The sequence below is a fragment of the Copadichromis virginalis genome, linkage group LG5, assembly GCF_057382275.1.
Source record: "Copadichromis virginalis isolate Kocher_CV1m ecotype Utaka linkage group LG5, C_Virginalis_male_GT1.1, whole genome shotgun sequence".
In the NCBI taxonomy this organism is placed as follows: domain Eukaryota; kingdom Metazoa; phylum Chordata; class Actinopteri; order Cichliformes; family Cichlidae; genus Copadichromis; species Copadichromis virginalis.
In genome coordinates, this window is record NC_140622.1 from 10,091,694 (window position 1) to 10,110,314 (window position 18,621).

Consider the following 18,621-nt stretch of genomic DNA (forward strand, 5'->3'; position numbering starts at 1 on the left):
AGGGCTCCATAATTTGCAGCTATTTAAAGCCTTGGTTTTGGTAATGAATTATTTTGTCATCTCGGCTGTGATGAGATTCATCTTTAATAACTGTAACAATTATTTTATTAAAAAGAGAAGCCATGCATTATGGCTATCTCGCCAAGGTCTCAAGCTGGAAGGAATTCTCATTAAGAGCATTATATTACCCCGGTGTGCTTTCAGCTGGATGTCCCGCTGAAATTACATTAGGTGTCAACAATGTTTGTGTTAGAAGTAAGCAGTCATATTTACAGAGGCTAGCTTTTTTCATTTGCTGCCTGACACTGGGAGATGTATTAAAAAAGATACTAATGCTCCATATCTGATTAAGTCACGTAGAGTGAAACTCCTTTAAAGTGTTGACTTTTAATATAAAGCAAGCACTGTTCTGTCATCAGCAAAGACGTAAATCTTTATTCAGAACTTTTGATTGCTTGAGCTTTTTTATTTATTAATTTTTTTGTGATTTATTTAGCTGGCACACACGACTGTAATCACCCCTCATTCCCTCCATTTATAGCTCCCAAACTATAAGCATCAGGTTGTTTGTGTCATGATTGATTTATCAGTGATTTTCATCTACATCCTGTGTTCCTTCTGATGGTTAGCGTGGTGTGCAACATTGTATTTTGTTAATGGTCCCAGGCCCAGGGTTGCTGCTAATGACATGGTTGTAATTGTTTGTCAGTGTGATAATGTGTGATTTCCTATTTCCATGTGAAGTTGGACATTTGATGAAGGAGGGATCTTGTCAGGAAGACAAAGTGCTGTCATTTGTCACCAGCTAAATGAGCTTCTCACCAGACATCCTCTCAGTTTTCAATGGCAATATCATATTCACGGATCCCCTTTTGGGCCATTGCCATGATTTCCACATTATCCAGTGCATGGTATTAAAGAAATGAATTAAGCTTGTTCTGGCTTCCTTCAACACGAAGCACAGAAATCCAGATGAAGGCAGAGATGTATTAAAATCACCTGATTTTGATGCAAAGGTCAGACATTGTAAAACTGAGATTTGAACTAAATCAACTATGAGAAACATGGTTTCGCTCTCTTAGTTTGTGCTCTTTGCTGACATATAGAAATATGTTAACTGTATTTCCAGAAAGACAGAAGTGAAATTACCGAGTTTGGTAATCTTTTATTCTTAGTGTTTGCAAGCAGTCATCACTTCCTTAAATTTAACATTTTTAAATGGAGAAACGGTTTCATCATCTTCACAGGAAAGACTTTGTCAGTTCATGTCACCGTGTACCTTTTTTCAGGGGCAAAATATAGAGTCAAGTTAAGTTGAATAAATATGATTTTTGATTTGGGAAAATGAAAGTTGGGAGTTTGCTGTTGCTGCCGTGCTAAACATTATTTTTACCGAAATTTGGATCATTTCTTATAGTTGCCAATTGATTAAAAATAGCTGCGAGTGATGCATGAACTGGGTTTGGGTGGTGAAATGGGGCATGCCAGGAAAAGTTGGGGTCAGTAGTTGTCGTAGAACATGAACATGACAACTTTCATTGTTTGCCTGAACATTGTATATTTGTCCATTTCACATCTCCTGTAACATTAGAAACTTATGGGGCACATGATTGCAGCACTTGAAGGTCTTTGAAGTAGTTGTTCCCTTAACACACTGCCTTTGTTTCTGATTCAGCTTGTTCCATATTGTGGGGTTGGGGGGCAGATTCTTCCTAGTTAACAATCTAATGAGCCAAACAAGACAAACAAAAGAGAGGTGCACCGACTAGGCCTCCTGAGGTCGGGGGAGCTGCCTCATGTCACAAATGCTCTTCTGTCTTCCTTTTCCACTCAATATCGATTCATGTCTTCAGTGGTTATGCGCTGTCCGCTGTACACGGGTGGTGTAATCAGCTAAATGTAGCCTCTGCTTTCTTATTATTACCTGGGTGCTTAACACTGGTGGGGTTTTTTTTCTCTTCAAGGACAAATGGTGTAGGAGAAGGCAGATCCCGTGTGAAGTCCCTGAGCCCTCGCCGAGCGGCAGATCTCTTTTCAGCGCCAGCTGTTCTCTCAGATACACCAGGCCGTGCTGAAATTCTCTTAATATAATTCTAGGGGCTCAGGAGAATAGTGCAAAACAAGCGTGCCAACGAGGAGAACGTTGAATTTTTCATCAGCGGGCTTCAACTAGCTGAGTTAGTGGGCAGCGCTCTCATTCATGAGCAGATGTTCAGTGCAGTTACACTCTGCAGTTAATGTGAACTTACTGGCCTCTCTGCCATTGGCTGCAAGGACGTTGGCAGCAATCTGGCATCTGAGAATTACTCCCAGTAAAAGGCGCAGTCCTGGAAAGCGTTGCCCCGGCCTTTTTTAGCCACTTCCCAGCCCAGGAGCTGGATTGTGGACAGGGGAAGGCACTGACAGCTCATCCGTCTTCAGTCCGACAGTGATGAAACACTCGCCACTGTTTGCCGGGGGAATAGCACTGAAATTCCTGCAGATAATTTTCACATTTTACGTTCACTTCTAGTGACTGGATAGATGTGAACCAACGGCACTCAGCAGGTGAAATATATTTCAGGTGTGTCTGAAAAAGAAGTACTTAAAGATACCTGCCTCAGTTGTTACAGTGAAAGAGTACATACAGATGTATTATTCCAGTACCCCTGAAAGAGGAAACTCAGAGAAGAGGCACCTGTAAGGGGGAGCAGTTTGGCTCTGGTACGTCTGTAGCTGTAACCAGCTGGTGCTGTGGTCAGCCTGGTGGGCTGTATCCTCTCCCAGCCTGGTGCTTCAGACATCTGCATGCCCAGGCTGCCTAGCTTGAATTTGATGTGGTCGTACAGATCTGTAATAGTTTCATCCAACTAGGCAAAAGGCTGTTTGACTGGTGTGTGTGTGTGTGTATGCGACATCAAATTTAGTAGGTGGCATGCCAATCATCTCGAGCTTGTGTGAAAGTCATCACAGTAAAGTTGTGCATATGGGACTTAAACAGTGCAAATGACAAGCTCTTGTTTCTCTGCATGTCTCATTTTCACTTTCTAATTGGTCGTTTTCAGGTTGGCTTTACGAGAGCAAAACTAATTAGTGTTTCTAAATTCAGCAGAAAAAAAGGCAGTTGGGTTGATTGTTCTGGTTTCCTCTCCTGTGTCAGGCGCTCAACAAGAAAATAAGACTAATCATTTTCAAATTGCTCGTATTTTTAAACCCCAGAGCTGAATGTCATTCCTGGTCTCTTGGCATTTTGTTTGGCAAGATCAGGGAACCGTGGTTGCCCTCTCGCCTGTGTGCTGTCTTTGTGATTCGTGGGAAGTTTGGACTTGGGGCCAGTGGAAAAAAACAATGTGTTGTGTTTTAGGTGGGGTTGTTTCTGCTTTGATTGGGAATGTCCTGCTGACAGGAGCAGCCTCGCAAGTTTACAGTAGCTGTGACATTGGCGTTACCTTTATTCAAAGTCCTCCAGCTGCATTGAGCCCTCAGGAAGCCCAGCGCAGGCCCACATGGGCGGCTGACGGCCCAGAGAGAGGAGAATGAGCCCTGTTTGAGTTGGCAGACGCTCCCCTCTTGGGGAACTTTTGCTGCCTTTGCAGAAAGGCCAGTGGCGGCAGCTCTGGCGGGGCGGCGGTGATTCTTGGGGCAGGATGGGCTTTTTCCACCTCTCCTCCCATTCAGGAAACACATTTCGCCGTCTCTTCCCTGCGTGTTTGCAAACGGAGGGAAAGAGTTAAGGCGAAGGGGCATGGGGCAGTAGAGCTGAATGACAGAGCACGGCTGTAAGAGGCTGAGTGCTAATGTGTGGCAATTTGAAAAGGGCGAACAAGCTATTTCAGAAAGCACGAGTGTTGTGAGAAGTCAGTGCAGTGGAGCTTTATTTATACCGAACAAAAACATTTACATTTTAGTGTTCTGTAAAACATGCTCTATTTTTATTTTTCCACCGCCACTGCGGGGATTCATTCTTCAGAAGGCAGTAATTAAAACGCGGTTGATCTTAGGTTAGGGAGGAGGAGTGCTTAAATGCAATTAGAGCAATGTTCAAATTAATTTGGACTCAGTTACAGTTGTTGGAATTTGTCATTATTTGTTTAATCAAGGGAGTTCTTGTTTGAGAGACTAAATCTAGATCCACTGATATGTAAACGGGCCACTGAGAAGCCTGTTCAAACCTATTATCTGCCTGACATGAATATTAATTTGAAAGTGACCTTTTTTGTGACCTTTCAGTTTTGAACTCACACTTAACTGAGAGGTGCATGTGGTTGCGTGTTGTGACAGCATGGTTATTATTGAAAAAGCTGATTGTGGAAAAATAAGTATGTTCTTGCTTTTGTCACCTTCACGTTTGAAATAATTTCCACTGTTTCTCTTCTTTTTTCCATTCTGCCACCCCCACCCCTTAACTTTCCTTTACTACCTCCTCTCTTCTTCTCTCCTCCCCTTCTGCTGACTGCTTGCCGATCCAGCCAGGACACTCCAGTGGTGACATCCTGTGGAGCCATAGATTAAAGTAAGTACCTCACAGAAACATCAGTAGACACCAGCATTTGGTTAAGAAACACGACTCGTGCACCAGCTTTTGGTGCATTCTTCCTAATGTCTTCTCAAAGAAGGGCATTATATGGTAATAGTTGTGAGTTTGAATGCCACAGGATGATAAGAAAGGTTTTGCATAGTAACCGATTTCCTCTTTTCCTGATGCCGTTGCATGTTGACATGAGTTTGAATGCTTAAATGCGTGCAAGGGGCCAGGTCAGTGAGTCGTGCTGGTGTTCAGAGTTAACTGTGAACCTGAAAAGTAAAGAAAATTGCAGATAGTGTGCTGGCTCATGTCTGCATCCCCAGACTATCCTAGAAGTCATTACTCCTTGTGTGGTGTATAAACACGTCAAAAACAAACAATGACCCTGGGCAGACTCCACACTGCAAAACAATTTCAAAGCCTGCAGTGTAGTGTAAACACAAAACATGGCTAACCTTCACGCAGGGAAGACTTCACCTTAAACCCGGTGTTTGTTTTATAGTCCCTGTCGACCTTGGTCAGATATAGTTTACATCTCTTTGGTTCTTTCAGGTCGATGTAGCTTGGGTTCTGTGCTGACATTTACGGTTGAAGCTTTTCAGTAAACAACATGTGGCTCGGAAACAGACTATTAATGGAGATCTTATTAGTCAGGTGTTCACATTAAAAAAAGATAGAGATGAACTTTGCTCACAGTGGTGATTGTGACATGACTGATATTCAGTGTTGTTGTAAACCAAGTGTAAACACTGCCTCGCGGGGTGTAGATTTCCCATACAGACACTCTATGTATCGAGCAATGAATATTCATTTTCTCCTCTCGTAGACTCTTCTGCCTCTGTGAGCTCTTTCACACTGAGCCGGGGGTGACTGTAAGGCGAGGTGAACCCATATTTTTAATAAAGCCCAGCTGCTGAATGATCAAATAGAGTCTCTAATTAAAGCCTGAGTGTACACCCATGTAAAATTCTCTCTGGAATGCTAACAACCTGTGATATTTCCAGAGGAATTTGCTGTGAAGGTCTCAGAGAAGGAAAGGGATTCAAGTGTTTGGGGTTCAGAGGGAGGAGGGGCAGTGTTCGTGTGGCAAGGCAACATGTTGTTCACATCCGTGTCAGATTGAGGCTAATGAAGGCCAGGCTGATCCTTGGATGCAAGCCTTAAGTAAATGATCCCTCTTTGAATATATTAGCGCTCCGTAGCAGCGTTGTGCCTCCCTGCCGTGCCAGCGCTGCTACGTGTTGTCTCGTGGTCTGACGAGGCCAGTCGAAATGGCAGTCACGGTGTTCGATCACGCCGTGTGCCGTTGAGTGTGATTTCAGTTTGTTTTACAGCAGTGATGTTACATTGACTTGGTGGTGAGGAAGTACTCTGGCTGATCATTTCCAGGTTAGTGTGTCTGCAAAACAGTTTGATAGTAAATGGAAAGTATGAGTGTTGTGTCATTTGGCAATGTAAATGAGCCATCTCAAATTTTTCCCCACCCTCTTAAGAGGGATTGCATTTACATAGCAGGCAAGGGTTTGATACTCAAGCAGATGGTTCGTGTAGACAAAAGCTGAATTTACTGTTATTTTTAGTGTAGTTTTGAATTTAGTCATTTCTGTTCATTTTTGTCTTTTTCGATTAATTTATTCAACAATAATCGGAAAAAAAAACACAGTTTTAAATTCAGTGAACAAACATTGCTATCAGAACTGTTTCCACTGCAATTTATGGTCACAGCAGCACTTAACATGGAAATGAATCCTAAGCTAGTAATTATAAAGCACTTTGGATTATTAATTGGAAAGACAAGGACATAGAAATGAAACAATTGTGAATGCACCCCTTCTAAGCTGCTGTAGCATCTCATTAATAAATACCTTTCTGGTTCTTTAGTGCTGTGCCCGCCTTGCTGATTGAAACAATGTCATTTGATTTTCGCTGATAAAGCATCTGTGCTTCATAGATGGATGGATTGGATGGATCCAATTAGCCATAGTCATCGCTCATGTATTTAAGCTGACAGTGGAAGTCTTGCGTAGAATATCCTTGATTTTGGTAGTTTTGTGAGGCGCTCATGCAGAGTACTTTGAAAGCCCATAAAGAGCGGACTGTGAAGAATGCTCCCTTGATGCAGCTTTGATTTACAGCAAATTTTTTCAATTAGACGTGGGAGGGAAGTAATTGATTTTCAGTAGGTAGTGTACAATGATTGGAAATTCTTAAAGGATGAGAAAGTGACCAAGATCCATAACTTTTTTCCTTTCACTGTGTATTATATACAATCAGCGCCGCAATTACTTGGGGCTTTTACTTAACATTTCATACAGGTTTTATTAGTAGGTAATGCATCTTTTTATACAGAGCACTCACATTCTACAACCTACACATTTACAGCAGGTTATGAGGATTGATGGCTTGTAGTAGCAGCTGCACAGGTGCACCTAGTGTCTCATAAGGCATTCTGACCTTCTGCACAGCACATACCATGCTGGCCTGTTTGTAAACGCCAGCCCTGTTTGTAAACACGAACAGAGAGATGAGAAGCAGATTTGCCCCGGTCGCGCTCACAAGACAGGCACAACACAACGTGACAAGCAACAGATGTGTCACACAGGCTGAAATCAAAACAGCCGTCCAGCATGGAGTTGTGCACACCATCAGACATGGATGCTGTGATGAGGCGGGGAGGCAGCGAGCACTGCTGGCAGATGAGACAAGGCAGCGCCTCTGCTGCTCCCAGCTTCCTGTCTAGAAGAGGACAGGCCTGTTTGTAGGCTGCTTTGACACTCCTAGTCACTTTGTCATCTGGGGTGCTCACTGCAGCTCTGATCACATGTACACATTGCATTCAAAGAGCGTCATATCAGCCGTGTGACAGGTAGGCTCCCAATGAGACAACAGCCAAAGGGGATGTCCTTTTCAATACACTGTGCGAGCACAAATGCACAGTGCGCCAAGGCAAAATAACATCATATGACATCATTCGGAATGCTCTTATGCTGTCTTCTCTGTTTGGAAAGATGGTGCGGGTTTGGTTCTGCCCTGCCTAATAACAGAAAGGTCTTTATGGAGATGCATGTCCACTCCGTGCAAACCGACAGTTTGACAGCAGCAGTAAAAGTGCAGCTTCACACAGGCAGCACCCTAATAATATTCTATCATATAATCTGCCTTTTGCCACTGCCCCATAAGCAAACAACACGGCTTCACTTTGAGCCATGGGAAGAGAAACAGGAATCCGTCATCAGAACAAGTGCATGAATGAAGGTGCGGCAACAGCTGCTTGACTGAGCACATACAACAGACTGTCACCCCACATCTGTTTACCACTTTGACAACCACATGAGTGTTTATATCCATGAGTGTAATTGAGCTATTTTCCCGAGGGCAGCTGTAACCCACACTAAGTTATAGCCCAACTTTCCATTAAAGCGTGGGGGGAAGTTTTACTGATAGCAATCACGCTCAGCAACACTGCTATGTAAATACAGCTTATCAGCTTTGCCAATTTGGTTAAGTGGCATGTACGTGGGTGATTCAAACATCTAGCTCTGTGGCTGTGACACTGGCCACATACTGGAGACATTTAATAAACATTGGTAACTTGCATTATTAACAAGTATATATGCAGCAAGAACATAATAATGAAAATGATGGCATGTCAAACCAATATTGTGCGGAAAAGATGCAAATAAACTGAAAAAATATTCAGGCTGCCATGTGGTCAAACTTAACTGTCTGCATGCAGCATGTACAGTATATGGAAATTGAAATGGGAATATCTAGATCTAAAACGTGCCATTTAAATATTCAAATGTTAACACCAAACAATATAATGCATTATGGCTTTTAGTATTTGCATACAACTCTGTTTGCTGCTGTAAGCTGGGGGTAATACAAGGAAGAGAGAGGGAGAAAGATAGTGAGGGAGAAACACTGAGCGGATATGGAGCACACAAACAAAGCCTTTGTGTGCCAGTAATAGGAAAATGACATTTGATTACTGTGTGAATTTTTATGGTAGCTTAATTTAACAGTTAATGGTTATTTTGTATATCTTTAAGTCTTTACTGTTTTAGGGAAACTACAACTTCCATCACACACTGAACCTGTGCTAATTTGTAGATGGCTCTGTCTTGATGCATGCTCAGTCATCCAGGTAAGTAAATCCCAAAAGGTTGATTCTGTTCATCTGGATGTAACGTTTTCAGTGGGAGAAACGTTTCGTCACTCACAACAATGGGCTGTGACCTCACAGTTCCCCATTGTTCAGTCTGTGGTGCTAGTTTCAGGCACTGTTTGTAAGGTTGGGGAAACCTGCAGTCAGCTGAGACTGAAGAAGTCACTTGGACGAGTGACGAAACGTTTCTCCCACCGAAAACGTTACGTCCAGATGAACAGAATCAACCTTTTGGGATGTAGACGGATATTTTTTAAAACAATGTAAATCAGACGTTAGCTGAAACTACCATTTATTCTTGTTTGATGGAGGTCATGTTGATACATGTTTTTTCTATACTTTCCATTTTTGTAAAATGTATTCCCAGTTGCAGCGTCTCATTTTCAAGTGAAGTTCATTCAAGATGTTCAGAATTTGGCCATTATTGAAAAGCTATTGCACCTGGTAAGGTTGGGGAAAATGTTAAAATTATCTGTACTGTCTTGGTTTGCAAGTTAATCATTTCCCAAATTGAATTCACATAGGGGCAGGCCAGTAAGCGAGGTCAACCACTCACTGACAGCCAATATACAGTATTTGTCCAGTCGACTTGCCCAAACACAGGAGAAGTGCTTCTGTAAAAGTAGAAACCTTTAGCTCTTGAGAACTGTGTCAGATTTATTTATTTCCTTGTTCTTAATCATTCATTTACGGTTACAAATAAACTGCTGTATTTGTTACTGAAGAAAATGCTTGTTTAAGGAAATGAATGTATTTATTTATTGTAGCACCTGTGACTTGCTAGGTGGCAGGATCAGATATCACATAGCTACAGACAAATGAAGCAGTCGTTTGACCACAGGAACAGTGGCTTAGTTTCACAAAAATACATTTCAAATATAAAAAACATCATCCACAGATAAAAAAAACAAGGTCAGTGTACAGTGTTGATGAGAATGTAACACAGTAAGGGGAATTGTTGAAAAGAATATATCAATGGGCCAATAGGCTCGACTATAGGAGCACAGGGGTGTGTTCAAATGAGACACAGAGACAAGAATGTAACTCAAAAGAACCAGCCAACTTTAGTGACATAAACCATAAGGTTGACAAGCACAGGTTAAAGACACTTTACAATGGTAGAAAGGAAACTTACAAAAATTAAAAGAAAAGTAAAACACAAACTACTAAAGCAATGACTTGGCCAAGTGTTATTTTTGGTTTTCAATGTTCGGGTTTCAATGCTCGGGTGCACCCTAGTAACCTGACTCCTTAACTCTTATAGAAACAGATTACACAAATCCAATGTACATTCAAATGAAAATCTCACACTCTTTTCACATGTGGAGAATGCTCTACACAACAGCTCATTATTTAAAGTCCCAAATAAAAAATGTCCAAGGGGTAAAGTCCAAAAAATTCCTAGGGTGTGAAAGAAAATAGGGATGAAAGAATGTCAGTCAGTGGTCTTATGTATAACCAGCTGTGCGTGAAAGTGTGAGTGATACAGTCCTACCACACCGCAAGGTGCAGCAGATCATCAAGTGGAAAAGAAGCGAATCTCAGTCTCTCTAAGTCCAGGTGGGAAGGCTCGCCATCTATTTCACCGGAGGAATCCACCTCAGGAACAATTCAGCATACAAAAAAAACCTGACCTGTCAACAGACAGGGTCAGAAGAGCAATTCAAATATTAATTATGCTGTTCTAGCTATAATTCACAACTTAGGATTTTGTTTAAATCACATTCAAAATAAATTTGCAATAAAAATACTCAATTTTGCAAAAATAAAACATCTCTCTTACATAAACTATGCATTAAACCAAGTAAAGTCAGTGCATATGCATATATGTCGCATATGCGACAATTATTAATCAAACAATTGAGATTAATTCAGTTTCTCAACGATAAAATGTGAAACAGACATGAACTAACTGAGACATACAACATGTGCTCACCGATCTCAGCGCATCACGGCCGAAGACAATGGCATAGTGTCTCTCGGTCGGAAAATGCAGGGCTCTAAATAACGTAACAGGACATGTTTTCTCTTTAATAACCGTAATACGACATGAAGGAAAAATAAACATAAGTTGCGCTTCAAGTGTTACCTTGCTTCTGGAAGCAGATTGAGATGAACTTCCAGGCAGTTGATAGCAACCAGAGCTAACAAAGGCTAACAGTTTACCTCCACGTGGTACTTTCTAAAGTCACCAGAAAAATGCAGCATTTGCCTGTTTACTCACTGCGGCTACTTCTAACATGAAAGTTAGCTGATAACCAGTGAACTTATGTGCAACACAGTTGGTTGCAACTTATATCTAATACTTTTTTTCCAGCTCAAAAGCTTCAGTCTCTCTTTTCTCCTGCCAGCACGCGACTACCTCCACACATAGCAGCAAACACAGAGCACGTAGGTGGGACATACAGCGGCAGACTGCTCTCCCATTGGTCAAAACATACTGGGACCTGTGCATTTCGATTGGTTGGGCAGGCTGTCCATCTCTCCTCATATCAGTCCTTAAAGTGGTACCCCCATTTTATGTGGGTTACACCCTCCCCTCTTGATGGTATGCCCGTCCCTGGGCATCTGCAGGGTGGCACTGAGTTACACTGCTTTGACCTTTCCAACATAATTACTAGTTGGATCTTCAAATCCATTTAAAGAGCTAGTCAATGCCTCACTTAGGCCTTGAAAAAGAGAATTCACCACCGTTATCAGAGGATTCCCAAGTGTCACATAATGCAGTCTCTTGGGCTTTGCTTGCAATCTGTTAGAACGACGAAGAGATGGCTCAGTATCTTGAAGTCCATTATTCTGGATCATCACAGGTTCAGGCTGTTCAGTAACAGGTCTGTTCACATCACTTAATCCTTCTTCACATGCTGCATCAGAGCTCGTCCCATCATCTTGAGGAGCTTCCTCAGACTGATGCAATTCTGAACTTTCAGGAAGTCGTTTGGCTGAGTCAAGCCCATGCAATATGTTTGCTTCAGGTGAGTTGTCACGTTCAGGTGAGTTGTCACGTTCAGGTGAGTTGTCACGGTCAGGTACATCCTGAATCATTCCTTCACCTTCCTCTACAAGGGATTTAGTGGCAGGAGGATCAGGTGGAAGTGAAACTGTAGGCACCTCTGGTTCTGCTGATTGTCTGACCACACAAGGAGGTTTACTCAACTTGTGAGTTTCATGTACTGGGACATATACGTCGGACTTTGATGTAATGAGAGGGCGAAATGTCCAATCAGATACATCATCCATATCAGAGGGAATTTCATCTTCCCCCTCGACAACAGAACACTGCCTTGTTCTGGGTCTCCTGTTTGGATGGGTTTTGACTGTCTCGGGTTCTGCAGCTGCTGACAGAAATCCACATGGGAGAAGCAAGTCACGATGTAGAGTCCGCACAGGTCCATCTTTACCCTCAGGTTTAACTGTGTAGACCGGCATTTCTCCAGCTCGCTTAAGGACAATGTAAACATCCGTTTCCCACTTATCTGCCAGCTTATGTTTTCCACGCAGCTTCACATTTCGTACAAGAACTCTGTCTCCACTCTGCAATGTTGATTCAACCACTCGTCGGTCAAATCTGGCTTTGTTGCGACCTGCATTCTTTTGTGCATTATTTGTGGCAATCCGGTAGCTTTCTTCCAAGCGAGATTTTAGGTTACCGACGTACTGGGAATGAGTCTGCTTAGTAGCATTAGTGGGCAACCTAAAGATTAAGTCAATGGGCAGTCTTGGTTGCCTCCCAAACATCAATTCATAGGGGGAAAATCCAGTCACGTCACTCTTCGTACAATTATAAGCATGTACCAGAGACTTGACGAAGTCTCTCCAGTGGAGTTTATCTGACCGATCCAGTGTCCCAAGCATCTGGAGAAGAGTGCGGTTGAATCTCTCAACCGGATTCCCTCTAGGGTGGTAGGGGGTTGTACGCACTTTCTTCATGCCAGTAAGTTCACAGAGTTCCTTGATGGTCTTTGATTCAAAGTCAGGACCCTGATCACTAAGAAGCTTTTCGGGAAAACCATAATGGACAATGAAGTTGTCCCAGAGACACTTTGCTACAGTCTGTGCTCGTTGATTTGGAGTTGGCACTGCCACAGCATACTTTGTGAAATGGTCAGTTATGACCAATACATCTTTCGTGTTTGAGCGATCTGGCTCTATTGATAAAAAGTCCATGCACACTAGTTCGAGAGGTCTGCAGGTCTTAATGTTTATCAATGGAGCAGCTTTCTCTGGAGGTGTTTTTCGACGAATACATCGCTCACAAGATTTGACCATTTTTTCTATGGTCATGTGCATTTTCGGCCAATAAAATCTGGCCCTTGCCAAGTCTACTGTTCGTTCGACTCCAAGATGGCCCATATCATGATGAAGGCTTGTAAGTGCTGTGGCTCTTAGCTCCTCAGGGAGCACAAGCTGATATGAGGTGTTGGGACCATCTTGCCGCTTACGGTAGAGCACCCCGTTCTGTATTTCAAGCCGATTTAACTCTCTGAGTAACAGGGGAAGTTCTGGTAGCTCTAACCTAAGGCTGGGAGGTGGAGTTTCGCCAGTCTCCAAGAGTACAATCACTGCATTGATAGCAGGGTCCAATGTCTGCTTTTGCCTCAACTCCTTCTCAGAAATTGAGTGGACAATGGGAAGCCCATCCACTTGCTCCTGTTGGAAGCAGTCGGGAATAGCTGTGGACTGGTGAGTGAGGGATTCAACTAAGGTCAACCCAGAAGTGGTGGATCCAACATTAGCTACGGCTGAGGTGACCATATGGCGCTCACAAATAGCCTGAATTACATCCAAGGGAACAGTCTCTGGACTCTCAGGGTTGCTCAGATGGTACAGTGTGAACTGCCGGATTCTCTCACTCTCCTTCTTAGATGCATAATCATCCTCTGGTGGACTGTGAGGACGACGCGAGAGCGCATCAGCATCCATATTTTGTTTTCCCGCTCTGTACTGAAGACTAAATGAATAGGTGGAAAGACTGGACAGCCACCTATACCCTGTTGCATCAAGCTTTCCAGAGGTCAAGATGTATGTAAGAGGGTTGCTGTCAGTCACTACTACAAAGTCTGTACCATATAGGTAGTCAGAGAATTTTTCCGTGACTGCCCACTTAAGGGCCAAAAACTCCAGCTTATGGGCTGGGTACTTCCTCTCACTCTTTGAAAGACCACGACTTGCAAAAGCTATGACCCTGGACTGTCCATCTTGTACCTGATATAAGGCAGCACCAAGGCCAATGGTACTGGCGTCCGTATGTAAAACATATGGAAGCTGGGGGTCTGCAAATCCCAAGATTGGAGCGGAGGTTAGCTTTGCTATTATTTGGTCAAAGGCCTCCTGACATTGAGGTGTCCAACGCTGACCAAAGGGTTCCTTTGGGTTGCGATACTCTGAATTTGCGTGTGTCCTTGGCTTGTTGTTCCGCTTCCTAATTGGTGGGTAGCCCGAGGTTAGTTCGTTAAGTGGTCTGACAATGACAGAGTACCCCTGAATAAACCTTCGATAATATCCAGCAAATCCTAAAAAGGACTGAAGTTCCTTAAGATTTGTGGGGATGGGCCAGGTCTTTAAGGCCTCAACTTTGTCAGGGTCAGTCTCTACTCCTCTTGCGGAAACAATGTGACCAAGGTATTTTACCGAAGTCTGAAAGAATTTGCACTTTTCTGGTGCCAGTTTCAAGCCATATGACATCAGTCGTTGCAGGACATGTTTCAAACGCTGTTCATGTTCCTCCAGGGATGATGAGAAGACAATCAGGTCATCAATGAACACCAGAACCTCTTTGAGATTCATATCTCCTACACACTTCTCCATCAATCTCTGGAACGTCGAAGGCGCATTTGTGATCCCCTGGGGCATCCTATTAAATTCCCAAAATCCAAGTGGGCAAACAAATGCGGTCTTATTCTTGTCTGCTTCCTCCATCTCAACCTGGTAGTATCCAGACTTGAGGTCTAGGACCGAAAACCACTTAGAACCCGCAAGAGCACTGAATGCATCTTCCAATTTTGGAAGGGCATAAGCATCTTTGATGGTCTGCAGGTTCAGCTTTCTGTAGTCTACACACAGACGAACAGAGCCATTCTTTTTACGAACGACAACAATGGGGGAAGCAAACGGGGACTCAGATTCTCGTATAACACCAGAATCAAGGAGTTCCTGTAGATGTTGTCTCACAGCATCCACATCATTGGGGTGTATGGGACGTGCTCTTTGTTTAAAGGGTGTCTCATCACTGAGTTTGATATGGTGTTTGACTTTGTCAGTGTGTCCAAAGTCCAATTCGTTCTGAGAGAAGACATTTGGCATGTCGTTTAACATGTTTGTAACTCGTTCCTTCCATTCAGTGGGTAAGGGCGAATCTCCAAAATCAAAGCTCAGTTCTGAGGAAGACTTAGCTTGAAATTTAGAGCAGTCTGGTTCTCTGACAGTTTGCTCTTTGTGTAGCACTTGCAAGATAGCATTAACATCTGCCAAAGGTGTTTTGGGGGGTATGACAATGTCATGGTTGGTTTCATTTCTCACTACGACAGGGAGAAGACACTGACGTTTGCGTGGTAAAGTGACTGCAATTGCTGAAACTAGCAAGCCATTTGGTAGTGAAGAAGCTGAAGGATGTTCAAGGACAGCATCTCTTTGCATGTTCACGGGATTTACATTGACAGAGGCCTCCAGGACAACAGTCTGTCCTGCAGGAACGACTGCAGGCATCTTACCTGTCAGTTTTGCACAACCAAGGCTACCAGAGTTAAAGTTTCTTTGTCGCATCTCAAGTATTTGGAGAACTGCTTGATACCCATTAAACAAAGGCTGAAAGGGTGAAAGCTTCTGGTAATTAGCATAGAGGGCATCAAGGGTGTTTGTGCCTATGAGTACCTGCTCATGGGCTGTAGAGCGGAGATGGGGGATAACCAAGGCCAGAGTGTGAACATCAATATCAGAGCCTACAAACTCTTTAGGAAAGGTGATGGTAAGCTCAACATATCCTAAGTAAGGGACAGACTGGCCATTGGCACCCTCCACTTCAAGCAACTCATTTAAGGGATGAATGGTCAGATCTGCAAGATGTTCTTCATAAAAAGACTGGGGTACAGTTGTGACTTGTGAACCCGTGTCCAAAAGACAGTTTGTGTCTCTTCCTGCAATAGTTACTTGAGCTGTGGTCTTAGTTCCTACAAGGCCATGTGGAAATTTTGATCCTTCCACTTTAACGTTTTTAATGGCAGGTTTCAGGATTTTGGGACTGACATTGCAAGACTCCACTCCCATATGTCCCTCTATGGGAGTAGGCTTCAGTTTAAATGTGCCTCACTTCGAGAAGCATTAGAGGCTTCCCAAGCAGCCTGTTTTTCTTTCAGCTGTCTTTTCTTAGCTGCTACAAGGGAAGGGTTTGGCGCTTTATCACAAACTGAGACGACATGGCCATCCTCCCCACACTGGAAACAGTACCATGGACGTGGTCTACTGTTAGCTTTAAATGTGGAGGGATGCTGACTGGCCACTTTTGGTTTCACACCGTGGGTGTCAGGTGTGACGGACCTCGCTTTTTGCTGCTTAGGTTGTTTCGTCTTATGATTCTCAGATACAAGACTGTTAAGCTGAATGCTGAGGTCAGCAACTTGTTGCTTTAGCGTCTCAAGATCAGATTTGTCCACCAGATTATTGGTGGTGTGTGCGAGTTGCACGTGTGACGTGGCGTGCTGCTTTCTAGAGTTTTGGGCAGACTTAGCATGACTAAAATGCTGCCTCATGCGGCTCAGTTTTGCAGCCTGTTTATCTTCTTCTGTCCTAAGAAGAAGCAGCAGCTCTGCAAAGGAAGGTGGGTTTTCTTTTTTTTGTTCTAGCTGAAGATCGATTATTAGTGCATTCTCCCAACAACCTCGAATGAACTGCTTTAAGAGCTGTTGGTTAAAATCATGAGCGGACACACCACCACGTCTCATGGCTCTACTTAATGCAGTGTGCAGCCTCTGCAGGAAAACAGAAGCTCTCTCTCCATCATTTTGAAATGTGCTCATGAACCTAGCATGCAGCTCATCACCATCTTCGACTGTTCCGTAGGCAGAGTCAAGCAACTCAAGATAAGCAGAGGGTCTAGACTGTGGACTCAGATGTTTAATCATCTCGGAAGCAGGAGGAAGCAGACTGTCAAGTATACGATGTGTGCAGTGCAGATCAGACACAGAAGGATCTCTAATAAGGATTTCAACACTAGCTCGCCACGTATCATAATCTGCCTCATGGCTAGGACGTGGGCTCTTGCCCGAATAAGCCCTGAGTCTACCAGATGATGCGAACTGGGGTGAGCTCTCATTGCTGCGCACTACATGCTCAACAACTACTCGCTGAACAGCAGTTGGATTAACATCAATTATGGGGCTAGAAGCGGCCCCAGAAGAAGCTGGAAGAGTCTGTGAGGGGCTGAAATCAGTCAGGTTTTCACTGAAATTGGGAGAGGTAAGAGATTTACTTGCGTTATTTGGTGATGTCAAAACTGTGGAGTCTAGAGGTACACCTGATTGAGGGTCCTCAGAAAATGAAACGTCTCCCTTGCTGGTTAAGTCTTTCTGTGGAAGTGGGCTCTGTACAGTTGAGGATTCTGGACCAGTTTGAGATGACTGGGAAATAGCACTTCCTGCCGATGAAACCAGATTTTTAAGTTCTTCCTTTAACATCTCCTCTAATGAATTTCCACTCAGTTTGGCAATTTCACGGAGCTGTTCCATGTACATTTTAGTGGCTTTGTTTCTGGCATCAAGGGAGTAAACACTTCCTAAGGCCTTTAACTCATACACGATGCCTGCTTGGGTTGTACTTGGAAGCCGCAGAGGTAACAGTGGCTCCAATGTGTGCATGGCAGTCTCATGTGTAAACTCGATGATCATGTGCTTATGGTAATCTGACTCAGGATCGTCTAGACGAAAGTAACGGTTGATGGAACCATATTTTTGGAGGAAAGTGGACACTTCCTCATCAGTCTCTGATCCTGTGATCCCACTAACAACTACAGAATTGGGAATTCTGACGGATTCACTTAGCACAACATCCATTTTCTCTCTAGAAGTTATAGCTCAGATTAAGCACTTTTAAACACCACACACAAATTGTCTAGCACTTAAACACACACAACCATGCTCCTGGCTGGCTCGCCAAAGCTCTCACTGTAACACAGTAAGGGGAATTGTTGAAAAGAATATATCAATGGGCCAATAGGCTCGACTATAGGAGCACAGGGGTGTGTTCAAATGAGACACAGAGACAAGAATGTAACTCAAAAGAACCAGCCAACTTTAGTGACATAAACCATAAGGTTGACAAGCACAGGTTAAAGACACTTTACAATGGTAGAAAGGAAACTTACAAAAATTAAAAGAAAAGTAAAACACAAACTACTAAAGCAATGACTTGGCCAAGTGTTATTTTTGGTTTTCAATGTTCGGGTTTCAATGCTCGGGTGCACCCTAGTAACCTGACTCCTTAACTCTTATAGAAACAGATTACACAAATCCAATGTACATTCAAATGAAAATCTCACACTCTTTTCACATGTGGAGAATGCTCTACACAACAGCTCATTATTTAAAGTCCCAAATAAAAAATGTCCAAGGGGTAAAGTCCAAAAAATTCCTAGGGTGTGAAAGAAAATAGGGATGAAAGAATGTCAGTCAGTGGTCTTATGTATAACCAGCTGTGCGTGAAAGTGTGAGTGATACAGTCCTACCACACCGCAAGGTGCAGCAGATCATCAAGTGGAAAAGAAGCGAATCTCAGTCTCTCTAAGTCCAGGTGGGAAGGCTCGCCATCTATTTCACCGGAGGAATCCACCTCAGGAACAATTCAGCATACAAAAAAAACCTGACCGATCTCAGCGCATCACGGCCGAAGACAATGGCATAGTGTCTCTCGGTCGGAAAATGCAGGGCTCTAAATAACGTAACAGGACATGTTTTCTCTT

General features: G+C 43.3%; 1 protein-coding gene and 1 long non-coding RNA gene across 8 annotated transcripts in view; one reads left to right on the top strand and one right to left on the bottom strand.

The window, feature by feature from the left end:
* The window catches only part of foxp1b (forkhead box P1b), a 156,822-nt gene that overhangs the window by 28,776 nt on the left and 109,425 nt on the right, over positions 1-18,621 (top strand). For all 7 annotated transcript variants that reach the window (XM_085455797.1, XM_085455798.1, XM_085455799.1 and 4 more), the window contains one exon: positions 4,449-4,492. The gene's annotated coding sequence lies outside the window, so the exon portion shown is untranslated. The remainder of the gene's footprint in view (positions 1-4,448; positions 4,493-18,621) is intronic.
* On the bottom strand, positions 9,714-11,576 carry LOC146708909 (uncharacterized). The gene is made up of 2 exons (XR_014920400.1): positions 10,762-11,576; positions 9,714-10,672 (listed from the first exon to the last, which is right to left on the bottom strand). It is a non-coding gene; the product is annotated as an uncharacterized LOC146708909 (long non-coding RNA).